The sequence below is a fragment of the Oryctolagus cuniculus genome, chromosome 3 (assembly GCF_051225735.1).
Source record: "Oryctolagus cuniculus isolate XC-2025 breed Fujian yellow rabbit chromosome 3, ASM5122573v1, whole genome shotgun sequence".
Classification (NCBI taxonomy): Eukaryota; Metazoa; Chordata; class Mammalia; order Lagomorpha; family Leporidae; genus Oryctolagus; species Oryctolagus cuniculus.
The window spans coordinates 159,371,411-159,395,880 of record NC_142869.1 but is presented as its reverse complement, the minus strand read 5'-3'; the positions used below and the strand labels follow the sequence as shown (position 1 = coordinate 159,395,880).

The following is a 24,470-nucleotide window of genomic DNA, read 5'->3' as shown; positions in this document are numbered from 1 at the left end:
TACAGCTTTGTTGGGTGAACTAGGACCATATAACTCCACCGGGCATGAAAATAGATGTATAGGCTCTGCCCTCAGGCACAGGTTTGGGAACAAAGACCCTTGGAATCTGCTCCATGCTGGCATTTATCAGCTTGGCACTGAGTCCCAAAACAATCCTGTAATATTCTGCTGTCAGCTCTAGGTTGTAGGTGGGGTGAAAGGGGCAGCTCCTCATCCAGGCCCTAGGTGGGTCACACTTGGGTCTTACAATCACCAAATCTTGTGCAACTTTGGGAGTGCACACCAGGCCTAGAGGGAGCTGGTGGTGATACACGCCAAAGCAAAACTTTTTCACCAGGGTACAGGTCTCCACCTGATACTGGCACAAGTCCACAGACTCCATTTACGGGCACTGGCCTATCTTCCATAGCTCTTGTGAGGGCAACTTGGTGTGCATATAGCTTTTCACTTTGGTGTCTCTGTGGGGAGCTGGTGGTTAGAGTTTCTTAGCCTCCATGTTGGAACATCCCATTCTCTTTTAATTTCATTTTCAGTGGAGTTTTTGAAGTACCTTCATCAATTTATACACTTATTCCTAACTCCATTCTCAATGATGCAGAAGGAAATAGCTTCATAAATGTTAGGCATTTATGTAATCAGGAAAAAGAAATACGTACTAAACACGAACCTTTCAAGTGTGAACAGTTTGTGATAATGACATAGTTAGCGTCTGCTTTTTATGTCATCCTGTGGACAGCTGTTGCAGAATGCTTGTGAAACATAAGCTGAATAGGAATGTTTTCACTCCCCCAGGAAATGCAAAATTAAATCACAATCCCAACATACACATGATAAGAGTGATTATCCTCAAATTATAGAGAGTTGACATTTTTATATAGTGTCAAAACAAATTAAAAGCATATCAAAATTATTCAGAATGGTTTAATCATTGCTGACTCAAAGGGCTTGGTATGAAGATGAATATGAGGGATGCAGAAACAAATCGATCATGAACAGAGTATAAAAGTTTTACACAAGTCAGAAGTCTTATATTTTTCTGACTCTGACAAAATAATTTATTGGAATTTTGTGTTTTATGTGAGCATTGGATTTGTGGATTGAATTATGTACAAGCACCAGTTATGAACCAAAGATTGGGCTATTATTTCCTAATAACCCATCAAATGTTTTCATTTATAGTTGTAAGCCTGTCTCTCTTTGGTAATATGCATTTTCACATGCTAGATTTTTATCCTGATTAAGTTTAATATGGGCTAGTCTTTGTGCCTGAAAGCTAAAATGTCAAGTAAAATACTACCTATATATATCCTTAAGGAAATCTGGTTGACAAGTAACTACAATCTTTCTGAGTCTCATCTATTTAAAAAGAGTGGCAATACTTCAGCAGCAGGATTGTTAAAAATTGGAGTGTATATGTATTTGGGACATAGCACTTGTCTGTTGAATGAGTAAGTGATATTGTCTTGTTTGTATTGTTCTTGTAAGATAGCATATATTCCTTTCTTCCTTTCATTGTTTTATAAGCAGTGTGTTGGCGGGAGACTCTTGCAAAATTAGATTTATCCTGAAGTGATCAGTCATTTTCTTAGTGGCACACATGGTTCTTAACTGAAGATGAATGGCATGGCACCATGGGATTTGTCCAATAGCACTTATGTTCTTATCTCACCCAAGTGACATCCCTTGTCATTACTGTTCTTGTGTATGAGAACTACTGACAAGAGGACTCTGTTTTACAGAGCGAGGGTCCTGGTGTATGAAGTGTGAACAGTCACTGCTGCTGCTACTTTGCAGGTATGAACTGTGTAAGTATTGATGTTATTATGAACCTCCTGTGGTATTTACTCAGAAAACTTCCTCAACTTCTCAAGAGCTTTATCTGCAAATGGATTGTTCAGTCTCTTCCCTCCCACTCAGTGTGGCTTCCTGCTAGTGCTTCTGTTTGGCAGACTCAAATGGTCTTCCTAACCTGCATTTATCTTTCCCAAATTAGAGGCAGCTGGGCAATTTCAGGGAAACAACAACTCACTAATTCTCTCTTTTTTAGTTTATAAAGCCAGTCATTGTCAAACTTCAGAAGATTGATTTAACTTTGAAAAAAAGACTGTAGGGTTGTCTTGATCTTTGTAGGCTTTATTATTTTATAAATTTGTTGTAAAATGTGACAGTTTTAAACGCAGAAATTAATTTTAAAAGTTGCTTTAGAATAAGGAATAAGTAATTCTCACTTGATAAAAAAAACTGAGCTGTTTTATATTAACAGTTTATCTTTCGCAATCATTTTCTTTGGAGAAAATTCGATAGATTTTAATTGTTATTGTAACATATTTAATTTCTGTCATTTTACAGCTTTTAATTACATTATTATTTCCTGTAACTCATGTTGATATTTCTGCTTGTTTTTTATTTTATTTTATTTAGAAAGCATGGGTGGAGGGAGGGAGAGAGAGAGAGAAGTAAAGAGAGAGAGAGAGAGAGAAAGAGAGAGAGAAAGGATTTCCATCCACTGGTTCACTCCCTAAATGGCCACAACAGCTAGAATTGGGACAGGAGTGAGCCAAGCTGAAGCCAAGAGCCAGGAAATCCATATGGGTCTCCCATTTGGTTGGCAGGGGCCAAGTCCTTGGACCATCTTCTGTGCTTTCCCAGGCATATTAGCAGGGATTAAAAGCAACTAGGACTTGAACCACTTCTCTGATATGGGGTGCTGGCATTGCAAGCATTGGCTTAAACTGCTGCGCCATAATGTTGGCCACATTGGTCTACTTTTTAGTCATGGTTTTTCCATTTTTCATTTTAATAATTCTTAGGGGAAGACCTTCATGATATAAATCTAAATGCCATGTATTGGTCAGGCTCTCTCCATGAGATACGGAAGTGTGAAGAAAGAAAGCAGTGCACTTTTCAAATCATAAGGATACTTTGTTTTAACATTGACCTACTTGCATAAATACTATGAGTAAGAAATAAACATAATAAGGTGTTATTATTTTAATAAAAATAATTATAAAATAATTTTGTTTATGTATTTATTTGAAAGAGAGAGAGGGAGAGAAAAGGAGATGCAGGTGTTGCAAGCTATGGCCCAACCTGTTGTGCCACAACCCCTGCTCCTGAAAGCAATATTTTCTAAGACATAAACTTGACAACCTATGACAAGGCACTAACAAAAAGGATCTTGAATTCTCCAATAAATCTGTAGTTGCAATTTTTAGTTGTAATGACTGAAGTGTAGACAAGGAACTGAATTTTTCTTGCATTATTTTATTGCTGAGGTAAAGTTTGCATGTAGCGAAGTATGTATTTTTCAAAGGCTCATGACAGAGGAGCTGGACCATCACCAAATCCAGGAGCCTAAAATTCAATGTAGAGCTTCCACATGGGTGACAGGAACCCAGTGTTTGAGCTATGACTGTTACTTCCCAGGGTCTGCATTAACAGAATCAAACTCAGATGCTCTGATAGAGGCTACAAGCATCCAAAGCAGCATGTTAACCATTAGGCTAAAAGCTTGTCCCCATTTCATTTTTTTATGTTTGGATATCTAGTTCTTCTAACATCATTTGTTGAAAAGAATTTCCTCTATTTGTTGTGTTGATTCCTTTGTCCAAAATCAACTAACTGAATATATGATGGTTAGTTTCATAACTCCAACTTCTGTTCTTAGCCTATTTACCTCGATTAATGAAGCTTTAATTAATTTGTATTAGATCTTAAAGGCAAGTGGTACAAATTTCCAATTTTTTCTCTTCTTCAGGACTATTCTGGCTATCTTTGGTCTTTTTCATTTCTGTGTAACTCTTAGAAACAACTCACCAATTACTGCAGAAAAAAATATGTTAAGGTTGAGGCTGGAATTACGCTGTCTGCAGATCAGTTTGGAGAGCACTGACACCGTATCCAGATGAGGTGTTCCAATCCCAGAACTCATTATTATGCCTCTATAGGTGTCTTAAAATTCACATCTGCCATTTTTGTTTCCTGTATAGAGGTTCTACACTTTTTAAAAACACTTATTTCTATTTTTTTCTAATTGTTTCTAGCATGTAGGAATATCATTTATATATACACATACAACACAGCTTGGATCTGAACTTTTGCTAAATTTATTTATTAACCTCAGTAGTATTTTTGGACTCCTTGTATTTTCTTCATAAATAATTATGCTTTCTGTGGATAAAGGCAAGTGTACTTGCTCTCTAATTTTTACATCTTTTACTTTCTTGCTTTATTATGTGAGCTATCTCTACATTACATGAGTATCAGTTGTTCATACACAGGCTTTCTTAAATGAAAGATCCTCTCTATTCCTAGTTTGCTGACTATTTTATTCACGAATTGGTTTTAGACTTTTTCAAAAGCTTTCTTAAAAATCTGTTGTGGTGATTATGCATTTTTCCTTCATTATTCTTCCAACATGATGATACATTGAGTGATTTTTGGATGTTAAAACTAATCTTATTTTCTTGAGAGAAACCTCATTTGGTTGTGATGTAGTATGTTTTTGTATGTATTACTTTTGTTGATTTGCTAGTATTTTTTCAAGATATTTTCAACTATTTTATGAAGTATTGGTCTCTGAATTTCTTTCTTTGTAATATTTTGGCATCGGGGTTGTTGTGACCTCATGAAAACATTGGTAGGAATGTAGAAATGCCATTTCTCTTTCAAAAATCTGAAAATGTTCATGAGTGAAACCATCTGGGATTGGTGTTATATGAAGAGCTTATTAACAAATTCAGATTTCTTCATAAATCCTGGGCTATTCAGATTTTGTATTCTTCTTGTGTCATTTTTTGTGAATGTATGTTCACCTGCATTGGATTCATTGGCATGAAATTGTTAATAATATTTTATTCTATTCATGTGTATATATATATCATTTGTATAGTTTATTTTAGATATTAATTAGTGCTTTCTTTTGCTATTGATCAAAAAATTTATCTTGTTGAGGTTTATCTTTTTTTAAATTTTTGCATTTTACAAAGACCAGATTTCTGACTTAATTGACTATTTCTGTTATTTGTTGCTTATTTCATTGATTCCTCCTCTTATTTTTATTAATTCCTTTCTTTTACTTACTTTGGCTGGTTGGTTTATCTTTTCCTAGCTTCTTCAATAGAAAATTAGATAATTCATTTGAAACCTTGTTTCTTTTCTCACATAGGTATTTCATGTTGTAAATTTCCTTTTAAGCAGTGATTTAGCTATATTCAATAATTTAATATTTTGTATATTTAATATAATTTTATTTAGTAAAAATACAAAATAGGTGCTGTTATTTTAATAGCAGCTCTATATTCCAAAAAAACCCCTCAATCTCATGTCCCTTATTTGATTCTATACAGATTATGTTCTTCAGATTCACATATAAACTGCAGGCAAATTTCTGAGAGGAAAGTTTGAGGCAGGTTTTCATTCATATGCAATTATATATGTATGCATAATTTGACTTTCGGCATAAAAATTACTTCCTATAAAATAATTTATGAGAGTATCACATCAGCTGAATTTATGAAGATATTAAAAATTGTTCAATCTAAGAAATAAGAGTGTTCACTCAGTATAAATTTATTGTAGTAGTTTTCTCACCAATAAAATCCAAATGATGAAAATTTTAAAATTTAATATTGAAACACTCTGATTTCCCTCTTCCCTTTGTGCCTATCCTGTTCTCTGAATTGTTCTGATGCTACATTGTAGGAGAGGCTAAAGATGTCTGAGAAAAGTCCATACCCGTGAAAAACAACTTAATCCCAGGGAAGACAGTTCCAATCAGGGAATAAAATAGCACCCTCTGTGCAATGGCCTGTATTTTCCTTTTCTGGCATTATTCAGGCAGGTAAACAAAGTCACACTCCACCTGTGAAGAGAAGAAATGCCAAAATCAGCATTTTTGATTTTAACAAACCAGATGAGAATCTGTACAGGTTCAGGAGAACAATAGCATCTGGGTTATTTTGTTAGTGTTCTTCAGTTTGCATTTAGTGAACTACATTGATTGCTGACTATGAGCTTTTGTGTTGTTTGTGAAAACTGTGCTCCAGGAGCAAAGTATTTCTGTTTTAAGTGAATCTTTCAAAATTATGTTCAGTCATTTCATTTTTTATTGACTGCTTTTCCTCCTTCTATTTTCAAGTTTTCCAGAATCACATAAATGCCATCAATTTTACAGTGTGGATGAATTGATCTTGATATTTTCATAGGTACATTTTCAGACCCAGTGTATAGGAGATTATTAAGCAGTGAAAATTATTTTTTTGGTAGGACTTTATTTTGGACATTGTGGTTTCTATGATTGTCAGACACTCAGAGATTTAATGTCCTTGTAAAAACTATAAGGAAATGACTAAGGTTTCAACCCTCTGCATTGTCATCTCTGACCATCCGTCATTTCTGGCTATGAACTTGTTTTTTTTATGGCTGTGGGATGGGCAGATTTTATGCCAAAAGCCATTTGGATATTTTATAACATCACTTGTGGTCATGCAATATTATCAACTTAAAAATTAGCCTGCTATGAATTTATTCAATTTTGAGGATGCCTATTTGCAGTTGCCTTGGAAGGGCTAGACAAAATGATTTTGCATGCCTTATATGGACCTTGGGTCAGATATTCCCCACCGCTTTTAAGTTATACAAGTTTCATGTATTTCACATACACAGATTTAGGAAAATAGTGATACCTCCCTCCTTCCCACCAATGCTCCAGCCCTTCTTCCCCCTCCTTCCCCCATTCCCACACTTAATTTTTAGAGATTTTTCAGTTTACTTAATGACAATAAGTTTAACTCTATACTAAGTAAAATAGCTCAACAAATAGTATGAAGAAAGAGAAAACACCATTCCTCAACAGAAGAGACAAAGATGTTCATTTCAACTCAATTTATTACGTTGTAAGTACTCTATTACTTACCCTTGTACAGGGGAAACATATGATATCTCTCTTTTTGGGACTGGCTTATTTCACTAAGTATAATGGTTTCCAGTTGCATCCATTTTGTTGCAAATGACAGAATTTCTTTTTTTTTTTTACAGTTGAGTAGTACTCCATAGTGTATATATACTATGGTTTCTTTATTCAGTCAACAGTTGATGGAAATCTGGGTTGATTCCATATCTTGCATATTATGAATTGTGCTGCAATGAAAGTGGGGCACATAACTTTTTCATATACTTATTTCTTTTGGTTTGGGTATTCCCAGGAGTGGGATGGCTGGATCATATGATGGATCAATATTCAGATTTCTGAGGTACCTCCATACTGTCTTCCCCAGTGGCTGTACCAGTTTACGTTTCCACCAGTGGTAGATTAGGGTACCTTTTCCCCCACATCCTCACCAGTATTTGTTTGTTGATTTCTGTAGGAAAACCATTCTAACTGGGATGAAGTGAAACCTCATTATACAGTTTATTTGCATTTCCCTGATGGTTACTGATCCTGAGCATTTTTTCAAGTGTCTGTTGGCCATTTAAATTTCCTCTCTTAAATGCCTGTCCAAGTCCTTTGTCCATTTCTCAAATATATTTTTGTTTTGTTGTTGTTAAATTTCTTGAGCTCTTTATAGATTCTGAATTAACCTTTTATCAGTTGCATAGCTGGCAAATATTTTCTCCCATTCAGTCGGTTACCTCTTTACTTTGCTGAGTGTTTCTTTTGCAGAGCAGAAGCTTCTCAGCTTAATGTAATCCTATTTGTCAGTTGTAGCTTTGATTGCCTGTGCTTCTGGAGACTTTTCCAAGAAGTCTTTGTTTATGTCAATGTCTTGCAGAGTTTCCCCAATATTTTCTAGTAATTTGAAGGTATCATGTTGTAGATTTAGGTCTTTGATCTATTTTGAGTGGATTTTTGTGTACGGTGTAAGGTATGGGTCTAGTTTCATACTTCTGCATGTGGAGATCCAGTTTCCCAGAACCATTTGTTAAAGAGACTGTCCTTGCTCTATGAATTGATATTTTTTTGACAGGCAGAGTGGACAGTGAGAGATAGAGTGACAGAGAAAAAGGTCTTCCTTTTGCCATTGGTTCACCCTCCAATGGCCACCGCGGCTGGCGCACTGCAGCCGGCACACCACACTAATCCGATGGCAAGAGCCAGGTACTTATCCTGGTCTCCCATGAGGGTGCAGGGCCCAAGGACTTGGGCCATCCTCCACTGCACTCCCTGGCCACAGCAGAGAACTGGCCTGGAAGAGGGGCAACCGGGACAGAATCCGGTGCCCCGACCAGGACTAGAACCCGGTGTGCCAGTGCTGCAAGGCGGAGGATTAGCCTAGTGAGCCGTGGCGCCGGTCACAAATTAATTTTAACTCCTTTGTCAAAAATAAGTTGTTTGTAGATACACGGATTGATTTTGGAATTTCTATTTTGTTCCTTTGGTCTACACATCTTTATTTGTGCTAATACCAGGCTGTTTTAATTATAACTTCCCTGTCATATGTCTTGAAATATGGTATTGTGATGCTTCCAGCTTTGTTTTTGTTGTATAAGATTGCTTTAGCTTTTCAGGTTCTCTTGGGTTTCCATATGAATTTTAGTATTATTTTTTTCTAGATATGAGAAGAATGTCATTGGTATTTTGATTGGGATCACATTGACTCTGTAAATTGCTTTCAGTAGTATGGAAATTTTGATGATGTTTGTTCTTTCAATCGCTGACCATGGAAGATTTTTTTCCATTTTTTAATGATAAAAATTTTAATAAAAAGCTCTATATTGGATATCAGGTTAAAATTAAAAACAGTTATTCAACAGATCATTTTTTCTTCTGGTTTTAAGAAGTGTTTCAGATTTAGAATTGCTCTTGTATATGTAATTCTAATTCTAATTCTAATTCTAAATATAGCTAATAATGAAACAACATAGCTGCCTACAAATGAATTAAACTATATACTTTGTCATGCACATTTTCTTTTATCCTAGAAAAAAATTGAAGTTCTTGAGTTCTTCCTGACAACAGTAAGTTTAGTCAATGATTTACTGTAGACTGAAGGCTACACATCCACAACAGAAAGCATTTGTTTACCTGGTTGACAAATATTGAACATTTGAATTGGATCCTCCTGTATTGATCTTTTTTTCTATGTATTGCCAAAATCAGAAGAATTCTGGAAAAAAATCAATCTGAGATCAGAGCTGGTTCACTTAATAAAATCAATTTATAAAGATTGAAAACAAAAGGGAAAATGACATCTTGATGATATGAGTATTGGATGTAACCCATAACCTAGATTTTTTTAATACTACAAAGTAATTTTTCCCTTAGGCAAGTGCTTATTGAGAATTTATTGTATGTTAGGCATTGACAGACACTGGCTGATACACTGGCAAATAGAACAATCTCATCCTCTGTTTTCCTAGTGCTCATATTGTGGGGGAAGTGGTGATGCACCCTGTAATGGTACAGCAGGAAGAACCCAGGAAGGCTCAGTCCCTCTGCTGATCTGTAGTCCTGAAATTTGTTTCTTTTTTAACTTCTTATTTTTTAAAAAATATGTATTTCAGATTTACAGAAGACTTATAAGAATTGGATGCTGAGTTGTACTATGCCCTTCTGTTATAGGAATAGGTATTTCAATTTTTATTCCTAGTTTGTGCCTCCACAGAGATAAGATTTCAAAGCAGAGGCCAGCATTGCCATATAATAGGTTAAGTTTCTGCCTGTGATGTCAGCATCCCAAATTGCAGTCTGGTTGCTCTTCTTCCCATCAATTCTGTGGTACTGTGCTTGAGAAAGCAGCAGATAATGCTTGATGCAGTTCAATATTAGAATGTGAAGATGAAGAGATTGATAAAATGCCTGAAAGTGAATTCAAAAGAATGATCATAAGATCATTCAGAGGGACTGGCACGATGGCATCCTGTATAGGTGTTGATTAGAGTCCTAGCTGCTCCACTCCTAATCCTGCCCCCTGCCATTGTGCCTGGGAAACAGGAGAGGATGGCCCAAGCACTTGGACCACTGGACCCATGAGCAAGACCTTGAAGAAGCGCCTGGATCTTGGCTTTAACTTGGCCCAACCCTGGCCATTGCAGCCAACTGGGGAATGAACCTGTGGATGAAATATATATATATATATATATATATACACACACACACACACACACACACACACACCTTTCTTCTGACTTACAAAGAAGTAAATAAGAAAAAATTACTCAGAAACAAAGCAATTCAAATTCATGAGATAAAGAAATCCATATACAATACGGATGAAACATTTTACTGAGAAATAGAGATATTGAAGAGAAATCAAACTGAAATATTAGAAATGAAGAAGTCCCTTTGTTTCTGGCTTCCATAGCCTTGGCAACTCATGACTAAAGCCTAGGGAGATTACTGACACCATAAACAAGAGTGTCAACTTGTGAAGTCAACAACAGGAGTCACTGTGTACTTACTTCTCATGTGGGATCTATCTTTAATGTGTTGTCCAATGTGAAATAATGCTATAACTAGTACTAAAACAGTATTTTACACTTTGTGTTTCTGTGTGGGTGCAAACTGATGAAATCTTTACTTAATATATACTAAATCAATCTTCTGTATATAAAGATAATTGAAAATGAATCTTGATGTGAATGGAATGGGAGAGGGAGCGGGAGATGGGAGGGATGCGAGTGGGAGGGAAATTATGGGTAGGGGAAGCCATTGTATTCCATAAACTGTACTTTGGAAATTTATATTTACTAAATAAAAAAAAGAAATGAAGAAGTCAATATGTAAAATAGAAAATAAAGTGGAAAACCTCAATAACAAACTTGGTGAGGCACAGAAAGAATGTCTGAGGTAGAAGACAAATCCTTGGATCCTTGGAAATATCTCAGACAAAAGAAAAAGAAAAAATTAGAAAAACTAAAAACAGTGTTCAAGATTTATGGGATACTATCAAATGATCAGACATGTGTGTCTTAGGAGTTCCTGAAGGTATGGAAAAAAAGAATGAATTAGAAGGCCTCTTCAGGGAAATAATAGCAGAAAAATTCCCTAATTTGGAGAAAGAAAGAGACATCAAGGATAGGAAGCACATACAGTTCCTAACAGGTATGATCAGCAAAGATCTTCACCATGACACATAATAGTGAAATTTTCAACAGTAAAACATAAATAAAATATTCTAAAATGTTCACAAAAACCACAAGATTACCTTCAAAGAATCTTCAATTAGACTAACAGCTGATTTCTCATCAGAAACTCTACAGGCTAGGACAAAATGGAGACACATAGTGCAAGTCCTAAAAGAAAGAAGCTATCAACACATAATACTGCACCCTGCAAAGCGTTCATTAATAAATGAAGGTAAAATAAAGACCTTCCAAAAAAACAGAAATTGAAAAAATTTGTCACTACTTTTCCAGCTTTACAAAGGATGCTTAAGGATGTACTACATAGATCAGGGAAGATAGTCATCAATATGAAACTAAGTTAAGGCAGAAAGTCTCCTAGTAAAAGTACAAAGGAAATCCAATAGGATTATTATCCAATAGGAATATTTGTGGAAAATGGTAAGACAAAGTTTACTTATCAATAATAACCTTGAATGTAAATTACCTAAATTCTCCAATTAAGAGATACTGACTGGCTAAATGGATTAAAAGGTAAGACCCATGTTTGCTGCCTTCAAGAAACACACCTCACCAACAAAGATACAGACTGAACACAAAAGTATGGAAAAAGATATTACATGCTAATGGAAGACAAAAACAAGCAGGCATCATCATCCTAATATCAAACAAAATAGAATTTAAAGCCAAAACTGTTTAAAAAGACAAAGAAGGGAATTATGTAATGATTAAAGGTCAATTCAAAAGTGAAATGTGACTATTGTAAATGTATATGTACCCAATGCCTGGTGCCTGGTGATTTAAAACAAATGTTAATGGATTTAAAGGAAGACATGGACTCCAACACAATAATAATGGGGAACTTCAATGCCCCACTTTATTTTTTAAAAGATTTATTTTATTTATTTAAAAGGCACAGTTGCAAAAAGAGAGGGAGAAATACACAAAGAGAGGTCTTCCATCTGCTTGTTCACTCTCCAAATGGCCACAGTTGCTGAGGTTGGGCCAAGACAAAACAAGGAGCCAGGAGGTTCTTCTAATATCCCATGTGAGAAAAGCTGCTCAAATATGTGTGTCATCTTCTGCTGTTTTCCCAAGAAAACTAGCAGGGGGACAGATCAGAAGCGGAGCAGCCAGGTCTCGAACTGGTACCCATATGTGATGCCTGTGCCACAGGCCTTGGCTTAGCTTACTACACCACAATGCCAGCCCCAACATCCTACTTTCATCAACAGGCATATCAACAAACAAAAAATCAACAAACAACAGATACTCTGGACCAAACAGACCTAAATAACATCTATAGAACATTTAATTCCATGGTTGTAGAACACACATTCTTTTCATTTGTGCATAGAACTTTCTTTATGCCATAAAACAAGTCTCAATAAATTAAAAAGCATTGAAATCCTACCATGTAACTTTTATGACTACAGTGGAATGAAACTGAAAATTAACAACTTAAGAAATTCTAGAAAATATCCAAATACATGGATACTGTAAAACACGCTTCTGAATGAATAATGGGTCATAGAAGAAATAGAAAGGTAAGTTAAAAAATTCCTGGAAATGAATGATAATGAGAAAACAACATATCAAAAGTTATGAGATTCAGCAAAAGCTGTCTTCACAAGGAAGTTTATAGAAGTTAGTGCCAACATCAAGAAATTGGAAAGAAATCAAATAAATGATCTATCAATGCAACTGAAGTTCCTAGAAAAACAACACAAACCAAACCCAAAATTAGTAGGAGAAAAGAACTAATTATCTTACCGAAGAAATAAACAAATATTGACACCAAAATATGATACAAAATTCAGCGAAATTAAAAGGTGGTTTTTTGAAAACAAACAAACAAACAAAATTGATATATCTTTGGCCAAAGTAACTAAAAACAGAGGGAGAAGACCCAAAGTAATAAAATCAGAGATGAAAAAGGAGATGTAACAGCAGATACCACAGAAACAAAAAGAACCACCAGGAATTACTACAAACAGCTATATGCCAAAAAATTTAGAAAATCTAGAAGAAATGCATAGATTTCTAGACACATTAAATCTGACAAAATTGAGTCATTAAGACATAGAAAAACTAAATAGACCAATAAAAATGATTAAGATTGAATCTGTAATAATGACTCTCTCAACAAAGAAGAGCTGAGGACCAGAGGGTTTCACTACTGACCTCTATCAAACTTTTAAAGAAGAACTAATTTCAGTTCTTCTCAAGCCACTCAAAACAGCTGAAAAGGAGGGAACACTCCTGAATTCCTATGAGGACAGCAAGCTTAATTCCAAAATCAGAAAAACATACAACAGAGAAGGAGAACTATAGACTAATTATCCCTGATGAACATAGATGCAGAAATCCTCAAGAAAATACTGGCTAATCAAATTCAACAACACATCAGGAAATGTCATTCACCTGGAGCAAGTGGAATTTATCCCTGGTATGCAAGGATTATTCAATACATGCAAATCAATAAATGTTATACAGCATATTAACAAAGAATAAAAGTATATGATTACAATAAATGAGAAAAACATTTGATAAAACACAACAACCTTTAATGATGAAAATCTTAAGCAAAATGGGTATAGAAGGAACATTCCTCAACAAAATCCAAGCAGTATGCTACAAACTCATGGCTAGCATCATATTGGATGGGGAAAAGTTGGAAGCATTTCCACTAAGATCCATAACCAGACAGGGGTGTCCACTTTCACTATTGCTATTCAACATAGTCCTGGAAGTTTTATCCAGAAAAAGAAATCAAGGGATACAAATTGAAAAGGAGGAAGACAAATTATCCCTATTTGCATATGACATGATGCTATATTTGGGGAATGAAAACATCTCCACCCAGGGACTATTGGAACTAATAAGAGAATTTGGTAAAATGACAACATATAAAATGAATAGACAAAAATCAATAGTCTTTCTACATACAAACAATGCTATGACTAAAAAAGAATTTGTAAGATCAGTTCCACTCACAATGCTACAAAAAATTTTAGATACCTTGGAATAAATTTTTTTATTTGACAGATAGAGTTAGACAGTGAGAGAGAGAGACAGAGAGAAAGGTCTTCCTTCCATTGGTTCACCCCCCAAATGGCTGCTATGGCTGGAACTATGCCAATCCGAAGCCAGGAGCCAGGTGCTTCCTCCTGGTCTCCGACATGGGTGCAGCTGCCCAAGCACTTGGACCACCCTCCAGTGCCTTCCCAGGCCACAGCAGAGAGCTGGACTGGAAGAGGAGCAGCCAGGACTAGAACCCGGTGCCCATATGGGATGCTGGCGCCGCAGGCGGAGGATTAGCCAAGGGAGTCATGGTGCCGGTCTCAACTTTGGAATAAATTTAACCAAGGAAGTGAAAGATCTCTACAATGGAAATTACAAAACATGGAAGAAAGAAATAGAAGACACAGAAAATGGAAAAATCCTCCATGTCCTTGGATTGGAAGAATTAACATCAAAATGTTCATATTTCCAAAAGCAATTTATAGATTCATTATGGTCTCAATCAAAATACCAAGGACTTTTTTTCTCAGATCTAAAAAAAATGATCCTAAAATTCATATGGAAACACAAGAGACCCCACATAAATATAGAAATCTTATACAACAAAAACAAAGCCAGTGGCATCACAACATCAGATTTCAAGACATACTGCAGGGCAGTTATAATCAAAACTTCCTGGTACTGGCACTAAAATAGACATGTAGGCCAATGGAACAGAAAGGAAACCCAGAAATTAATCCATACATCTGCAACCAATTAATCTTTGACAAATGAGCTGAAATCAATCCCTTGAAAAGGTATGGTTTTTTTAAGAAATGGTTCTGGGAAAATTGGATCTATACATGCAGAAGTATGTACCTTAAGTTTATACAAAAATCAACTCACAGTAGTTCATGGATCTAAATCTATGACCTGACGCCAACAAATTACTAAAAGAGAATACTGGGGAAACCCTGCAAGTCATTGGTCTAGGCAAAGATGTCCTGGGAAAGACCCCAGAAGCACAGGCAATCTAAGAAAAAATAGACAAATGGGATTACATCAAGTTAAGAAGCTTCTGCACTGCAAAGAAAACACAAAGGCAAGAGGTAGCCAACAGAATTGGAGAAAATATTGGCAAACTATGCAAATGATAAAGAATTAATATCCAGAATCTAAAAAGAGCTTTTAAACTCAGCAACCAAACAATAGAGTTAAAAAATAGAGGACATGGAGGCAGTTTTCAAAGGGTGAAATACAAATGGCCAACAGACACATGAAAAAAAATGCTCAGGATCACTAGCTATCAGGGAAATGCAAATCAAAACCACAGCGAGTTATCATTTCACTCCAGCTATAATGGCTGTCATTCAAAAATCAAAACATGATAAATTGTGACAAGGAATTTGGAAAAAGTTACCCTAATCCACTGTTGATGGGAATGTAAGCCAGAACAACCATTAAACCATTATGGAAGACAGTATGGAGATTTATTAGAGATCTGAAAATAGATTTAATGTATGACCCACACATCTCACTCATGGAAATTTACCCAAATGAAATGAAATCAGCATATGAAAGAGTTATTTGTACCCCTATTTTTAATGTAGCTGAATTTACAATAGCTAAAATATGTAATCAACCCAGATGCCCATTAACTGATGACTAGATAAAGAAAATTGGTATGTATGTGTACACACACACACACACACACCATGGAAAATTACTCAGCCATTAAAAATAATGGAGTCCTGTCTTTTGGAACAAAATAAATACAACTGGAAACCATTATGTTTAATGAAATAAGCCAGTCTCAAAAACAGAAATATGTGTTTTCTCTGACATGTGGCAGTTAATATAGAATACCAACACAAGTATAGGAATGAAATGATCATTTTCGGATATGATTGTCATTGTTTACAATCCTGTGGAATCTTCCTACTTTTTATTTGTTAATATTATAATCAAATTGCTCTAGTATTGATTATGAAGAGCTCCCATAGGTTGGTTACTTTGTCTTTATGACATGCCCCTAAAGCTTCTCTTCCCTTCCTTTCCCTTCTCTTCTTTCCCCTTCTGCTGATCCTACTTTATCACAGCCTTACTCTCTAGCACCACAAAATGCTCCAAGCTCATCTTATACTCATATTTTATTGTTTGTAGCCCTAAATCAGCTATTTCTCCAGGAAATCCTGTGTCCTTTTTATTAAATAATGGTATTACTTTTTCCTTCCTTCCTTCCCTCCTTCTGCCTGCCTTCCTTCTTTCCTTCCTTCCTTCCTTCCTTCCTTCCTTCCTTCCTTCCTCTCTCTCCTTCCCTCCCTCCTTTCCTTCCTTTTTTCTGTAAATGGATGTCTTGAGTAGAGTGATTTTTTAAAGATTTAGAAAGAAAGAGTTGGGGGAGAGAGAGAGAGAGAGAAAGAGAGAGAGAGAGAGAGAGAGAGAGAGAGAGAGAGAGAGAAGGGAATCTTCCATTAGCTGGTTCACCCCATAAATGGCCATAATGGCCAGGGCTGGGCCAGGTAAAAGCCAGGAGACAGGAGATTCATCCAGATATATGACATGAGTGCAGGGGCCCAGGCATTTGGTCCATCTTCTGCTGCTTTCCCAGGTGCATCAGAAGGGAGCTGGATCAGAAGTGGAGCTTCCTGGACTCAAACTGGCACCCATATGGGATGCCAGTGCAACAGGTGGAGGCTTAACCCTCCGTGCCACAGTGCTAGCCCCATGAATAATGGTATTTCTAAGCCCATATCTGGGTGTAATGTGTACTCATTGTTGAATGTCACTGCTTTCTGGACCTCACAGAGGACAAAACTAGAAAATATATATTTGTGTGATTATTTGTATACATACTTCTGTATTTTTGAATTTATCATTCTCTATTAAAATAATCTGAGTATATACTGATACCTTAGATTACAGTTCACTCTCATGGTATTTTTGTTACCATTCCTCTTTTGTTTATTTATAACTTTTTTCTTTGACAGACACCTGACTCTCATTGTCTACAGCACATTTACTTTTTTGTTCAAGCTTAGTATACATATAAAACAGATTCATAATTGCTAACCTATACTCTGATGAGAAATAGTTGTCAGAATACAATGCACTGATATTCTTTAGCCTTGCATAGCCAATCCAAACCATGTTTCTTGAAGCTACACATTTCAATTCTCTGCTTCCCCAACATCTTGAACTATGGATATGTCATTAATTTGTAATACAGTTAGTCATCTGTCATAGCCTGTGTTCTCTCTCGCATTTCCCCGAACACCCTGGTTGGTTTTCTGACTTGCATACAGTAATACTTACTCTGTGTGTACAGTTTTCAAAGTAGTGTACTTGGAGAAGACCAAAATTTAAATCTGTAGACTGAGTAAAGAAGACTGCTCTTCCAGTGTGAATGGGCCTTATCCAGTCAATTGAGGGCCTGAATAGAACAAAAAGACTGATTCTCCCTGCCTGATCACCTTGGGTTGCCAAATTAGATGTTTCTTGCCTTTAGGTACAAACTGAGATGTCAACTCTTCTGGGTCTCAATTCTGCTTGCATGTGGCCTGGACTTATGCCATCAATGCTCCTGGGTTTCCAGCTTCCTAACACAGATCTTTGGACTGGTGAGTCTCCATAATTTTATGAGTTAATTCCTTGTTTCTCTCTCTCTCTTTCTCTCTCTCTCTCTCTCTCTCTCAACCCCCTCCCTCCTCCCACCCCTCTCTCTTTCTGTCTTTGTATTGTTCTGTTTCTCTCTCTCCTTCTCTGGAGAACACTAAGTAATACAGATTTGTATCAAGAGTAAGGTGTTACTATGTGAATTAACGGTACAACTAGTACTCAAATAGTACTTTACACTTTGTGTTTCTGTGTGGGTGCAAACTGTTAATCTTTACCTAGTATATACTAAATTGATCTTCTGTATATAAAGATAATTGAAAATGAATCCTGATGTGAATGGGATGGGAGAGGGAGCAGGAGATGGGATGGTTGCGGGTGGGAGGGAGGTTATCAGTGAAAAAAGCCACGGTAATCCAAAAGCTGTACTTTGGAAATTTATATTTATTAAATAAAAGTTAAAGAAAAAGAGTAACATGTTTTTGTAATAAGTGCCTAACAATGTGGAAGTGGCTTTGGAACTGGGCAATGGGTAGAGGCTGCAAGGGTTCTGAGGTGGAGATTGTTGTAGAAATATGGTCATTGAAATAAGAACACTGGGTCAGTGTTGTGGCATAATGGTTGCAGCTGCCACCTGCAATGCCAGCCTCCCATATTGGCGCCGGTTCGCGTCCTGGTTTCTCCACATCCGATCCAGCTCCTTGCTAATGGTCTGGGAAAAACAGCAAAAGATGCCCAACAGAAGATGCCATGTGGGAGATCTGTATGAAGGTCCTGGCTTCCTGGCTTCCTGGCCTGGTCCAGTGCTGTCTGTTGTGGCCTTCTGGTGAGTCAGACAGTAAATGGAAGAGCTCTCTCTCTCTCTCTCTCTTTCTCTCTTTCTCTCTTTCTCTGTCTCTCTCTCTCTTCTGTAACCCTGACTTTCAAAATAAATAAATATATCATAAAAAAAGCAGGGCCACTTCTTCACTGGATCCAGAAGGTGGAGCACTGAACCAAAGACATCATTCTTGAGCCTTTGGATCAAGTGGAATTTGCCTTCCTAAGTTTTGGTCTTGCTTGAAATTTACCATTTGTTCCTTCTTTACTATTTCTGCCTTTTGTAAAAGGAATGTTTATGTAGACCTGTGCTACTACACTGTTTTGGAAGCACATAATTTCTCTGGTCTCTCGGATTCACAAGTCAGTGTTTAACAAACATAAAAATTATGCAGATTTGGGGTGGGTTCTGGAGCTATGCCATTTCCACTTCCATTCTCTCTCCTCCTATCTTGTTAGTGCCTCCAGGCCTTTCACCTATATGAGTTGGCTCCTGCCATGCTCTCCTGGAAACTCTGTCTCTGGCAACCACACAGGTTGTGCTGCTCAGCTCATCTGTCCTGTAGATGAAGGTCAGCTGCCACCAAGGGTGCTTACCTCTCCCAGCCCAACACAGTGAAGTGCTCTGAGGATGGGGTCAGTGCCTCATGCCTGCCCCTGGCTTTTTGCTTCTTCTGCCATGCAAGGCTGGTACTTCTCTGTGGAGGATGCCCAGAACTGTATTCCTGAGCTGGACGGTGAGACATCCATATAATAGACACAGAGGAGAGGAACTTGCCTTATACTGTGCTGAATATCTTCTTGATATCATCAAAGATCAGAGGACCTACAAGTGACGTAAGCTACAGAAGACTCCGGAATATGCTTTATTGGCATTGATGCCAAAGTGACCACTGAAGAAATCATTAAGGAGCTGGCACAGATTGCAGGGTGACTCACTGAGGATGAGGATGAAAAGAAAATGTAGCTGATGAAGATGATTGGCCAACAAGGAGGCTGCACTGCTGCGTGAAGAGGCTACCATAAGCGTAGAACTTTTGTCACCAGGGCCCACCCCACAGCGTATCTGGAGCTGGGACAGGTGAGAAACCAGGGTCCTAGGACCTCAGTGTGGAGGCAGGACCTGAGAATCTATCTAGGGAAATGTCTTCACAGCAAAGTGGCTCCTCAGCCAAAGTCCACACAGGCCTTTTCTCTATCCTGGAGTGTGGGACAGAAAACAGGCCATGTTGGTGAGCCTTGCACTCCTACTGGTGTGGCCAGACCTTCCAGCTCTTCAGCCTCCAACAACTGGCCTCGAGTTGCAAGTCTGGTTCTTTGAGGACAATGAGGATGAGGTGGAGGAGCAAGAGGAAGAAGACATAAGGAATTCAGTGAGGAAGAGAATGGCTGCAGCGGTGAGGTAGCAAATGAGGAAGATGAGGATAGCACTGAGGAGGATGAAGAGGATAAAGAGAAAGAAGAGGAAGAGATGATGGTGCATGGAACAGAAGGCAAAGAGGACCCTGGCTCTGACAGTGGCACAATAGGGGTGGTAGCTCTGACAGAAGGGGAGCAGTTGGTTATAGCCAATGCAGGAGACTCTCAAGGTGTAGTATCTAAAGCTGGCAAAGCTTCAGGCATGTCCTTTGACCACAAACCAAAGGATGGATAAGAGCTAGCATACTTCAAGAATGCTGGTGTCAGGGTTATTACACTAGAAAGAGTCAACAGGGGCCTCCAGAGCCGTTGGAAACCACTTCTACAGGAGAAACCAGAACCTGCTGCCTGAGGATCAGATGATTTCAGCCCTTCCCAGGGTGTTGATTCTCACTGATGATTTTGAATTTGTGGTCAATGACTGTGATGGCATCTCAATAAAAGATTAGGCAGCTCGATGCACATGAGGAGTTTCAGTTGCTGCCATCCATCATGGAGGAGCTTCTGGACCAGCGCCTGGTGCCAGACACTTCTCGGGGTGGTACAGGGTATGACAGCATGACTTGTATCATCAGTTGCTTCAAGTCTCCAAACCCAGCACAGCTCCAGCCAGAGTGCCAAGTGAAAATCAGAAAAAATACTCTCTGCTGAGGGGGCTGAAGAGCATGGCAACAGTGAAATCAAGAAGGCCAGGTGGGACTAGCAGTCACTTAGCACACTTCTCACATACACAGTTTTCTGAGTCCTCTGGCCCTGGGACTGATTTTTGCTTTTTTCCTTTAGCTTTAGCAGTAGGGGTTTGGTGTGCATGGGAGCTGGGTGTTGGAGGCTTTCTGGCCAAGGAACAAGTGCATAGGGGTCTGGAAAACCCACAGCTAGAGTGAGAGAAGATCAGGGAGGTGAGCTGTGTTGCCCTCACACTTTGCCTAAGAGGTCCTTAACATACCCAGATTCTGGTCTCATCCCATCTTGGAGACTTGGTGCACCCAGATCCAGCCCCCTCTCTGTTCCACACAAACTGCTACTTCTATTGTCTTTGTCTTTGCTGTCCACTGCTTAACAACTCACAACTTTTTCCCTCTCATTTCAGGTTGCTGTCCAATAACTTCCATCCACTGTGTCTGCTTACCTCTCTATTTGGTGGTGGATCTTGTTTTTCTCACAACTGTTGGAAGTGAACTCTTCTCATCTCTCTCTCTCTCTCTCGCTCTCTCTCTCTCTCTCTCTCTCTCTCCTCTCACCTGTCTCTTAATGAGGGAATGAGTCAGTAAATGGAAGATCATTAAAAATAGGTTCTGGGCTAGTGAACAAGTGTATTTTCCTATTTTTCATCCTAACAAAAACAACAACAACAAAAACTACTCTACAGGTGCATATGGATTCCAACATGCTTTCACCAATAGAAACCCCACACTTTAATTTGTTAACCATGGTCCTCTTTCCAGGAGATTCCTGTTAACTAACTGACCTCTCTCATGTTACATACTAGGCCTGTATTCTTCTGTTCCACTCTCAGTGAGAATAGAGAGCCATTTTTGTAATTTTTTGGTACAATACTCTCTCACTTAACTTGTAGAAATTTCACAGCTCCCATTTTCACCAGATATTTATTCCTCATTGCCACAGATGTGATAAACATTTTGAAATGTCATTATGTAAGGACCCACCACGGAAGTCTTGTTTCACCTCATTCCCTCTAACTCCAGCTTTATTATATGAGAGGTGCCACAAGGCAGTTTTCCCCAAGGCCATGCCTGATCCTAGGGACAAAACATCGACCACTAGCTCTAAGTCTTGACTCATGCCTCTGGTTCCTTTTTGAGTCCAGGTCACAATCAGGTCCTCTGTAAATCTCCCCATCTGGAGCTGGCTGTTCCGAAAGAATATCTACACTGACAGGAGGCTAAGTTTTTTTCAGCACAAGTAATTTCTCAAACCTTTATTCTGCTATTTTTCATTCTAGCTATTAAAATTCATAGCAGCAAACTCGGTGAGCACTAGATCTATGTGGGTTGGAGGTAAATTTAGGCCTTAATGGAGGATGTCACTCACAAGGCAAGATAATTTAAGGATGGTCTCTTTGCATTGGAATTTTAAAGCATTACAGCAGGAAGAAAGAAATGTTGCCAATGTAAATTTATGTATGGATATGGCTTTTGGAAAGTATCTTCAGAACCAACATATGGATCATAGAGCTCCTATATTAAGCTTGGATAATGAAAGATTGCTTATTTTTATCTCTATCTATTTTTAAAGATGAATTTATACATTTTAATGCCCTAAAGAACCAACATTTTGTTTCTGTGGGAGAAGACATATATGATATATATGATATTCCAATAGCTTGAAGCCAATTATTTGCTACCAAACTTAAAAGCTACAGGACAATCTTATTTGGCCCAATGGGGAAACAATATTAATACAGATAAATTCTAAACAGGGACCATCATCTGGAAAATAAATCATTTGATGGTAGTTACACACTTTCTCCTAGCATGGTGACAGTACTACCAAATTAATTTTGTCATATATAGGCAAAGGAGACAATGTTAATAAACATAGCAGAATATTAAGATATTTTCACTCTGAGTGATATGACCCATGGTTGTTTTTCTTTCTATGTATTCAAGATTTAGTCCCATACATCCCTTCTAATCATGCATTAGGTAGAACCTCAAAATATTTTCCATGAAGTATTCATCTGGGGCCTACCACAGGACAATGTCATATAATTCACACTGATTTTACTTAAAACTACAAATGGCATAATAATTATAATTTGGTACAGCTACTATTGACATGGAAATAGAAAAATAAAATTAAGTGACTTGAATATAACAGATGCTTGTTTTTCCTTCATCTAAAAATTCCAAGATAGGCAATCTAAGACTGGAATGTGGTCCAGCGCTGGAAAATCCTTTTGAGCTTGGGCTCTGTACAGTGTGGTTTTTGTCCCAGTAGCCCAAAATGGCAGCTAGAGAGCCAACCATCATATCTTAGTTTCAGCTAGGACAGTAGAGGTAGGGACAAAGGAAAAGGGGCAAAGAGTGTGTAGCAGCAGCTTTGTAAGTTAGGTCTACATCTGTTGCCCCTGAACTTTTCCACTCCTGCACTGTTGACCAGAGCTTAGATACATGGCCACACTAAACTATATGAACCTGAAAGGAAAAAAACTTTATTTTGAAGGATCAAGTATCTCACTAAAAGCTGGGGTTCTGGACCATGGGAGAAGAGATAAATGATTGTTGAAAGACAACTGGTATCACCTACCATAGGTTCTGTATGTTATTATAGTTCTGTAGTCTAATTTCTGTACCTTACTGCTTTCCAAGTATCTCTGCTGTGTGAATGGGATTTCACATGCTAAAAAGCATGAGTGCATAGAGGTAGCCTAAGGACAAGGTGGAGGATGACAGTATTGCAGCATTGGATATGCAACTGTGAAAACCCACGGAGCTGTACACTGCAGAGGGGTAAAAGAAACCAAACCAGTATGTGGAGGGAACTGAAGATAAAGGCACACTGACATATGCTACAGATTGTATTAATTCAACTGTTTCTGTTTTAAAATTTTATTTAAGGTATAAAATTTCATGTATTTTCTATATACAGATTCAGGAACATGGTGATACTTTCCACCCTACCCTCCCTACCCACAAACGCCCCTACACTTCCTCTGCTGACAAGATAGCAGCTGTCTCTGCCAGTTGCTGGTGTGTGCATAAGAGCTGCAGCAGCTGCTACCTACTTATTCCCAAAATGGCCAGTTGGTGGGCACCGTTGTAGAGGGGATGGAGAGAGAGAACATACACCTTTTGTTTTTTTCTGGGTGAGGGGCCTCCCTGTTTCCCTCAGGACACTGGTGTGGTATGCTAGGCTCTCCCTCTGGCAGTATCACTGGTGCCACATGCCTCTGCATTCTGATCTCACCTTGCTCTCCAAAACTGGTGCTTTCTCCACCTCAGGGCTGCTCGTGTCATATGTTGTGTCCATGCCAGTTGCTGAGCGTCTGCACCTTCCACACAGATCCATGGTGTCTCTCCTCTTGCCTTAGACTCTCCACTGCAATTTCCCTCCAACTCTCCCCTGAAAATGCCCTTTCTCCACTTTTTTTTCCCATGCTGTCCATATTCTGCCACCTTCTACTTCAATTGTTTAAACATTCAAAGAGAAATTTTTAATTTTAATGATTTTGATGTAAACATGTGCAAAATTACTTTCGGAGGCATTGGAGCATAAACATTTGAAGCCTACTGGTGTAGGTGACTTGGGTGGTTTGGGCTCAACAGGCCCCACCTTCCTTGCCTTGGACTGTGTGTGTGTTTGGGTGGCTGAGGTTGCTGGTCCCCTTGCTGTACCAGACAGGTGAAGGGAATGCGTGAAGTTGCCCAGGCATAAAAATGACAGTAGTACAAGTACATTGATCAATGGCAGCCAACACTAGGCATGAGTGCCTCAGGGACAGTGGCAATAAATCAGAATGCAAATGTGGGCCAGTTCCTCAGCTCAAAAGCTAATCCTCCTCCTGCGGCACCGGCACTCCGGGTCTA

The 24,470-nt window shown here is 38.1% G+C and overlaps 1 pseudogene; it reads left to right on the top strand.

Moving 5' to 3' along the window:
• Positions 1-969: 969 nt before the first annotated feature.
• On the top strand, positions 970-20,623 carry LOC127491546 (protein phosphatase 1G pseudogene; annotated as a pseudogene).
• The last annotated feature ends 3,847 nt before the right edge of the window (positions 20,624-24,470 follow it).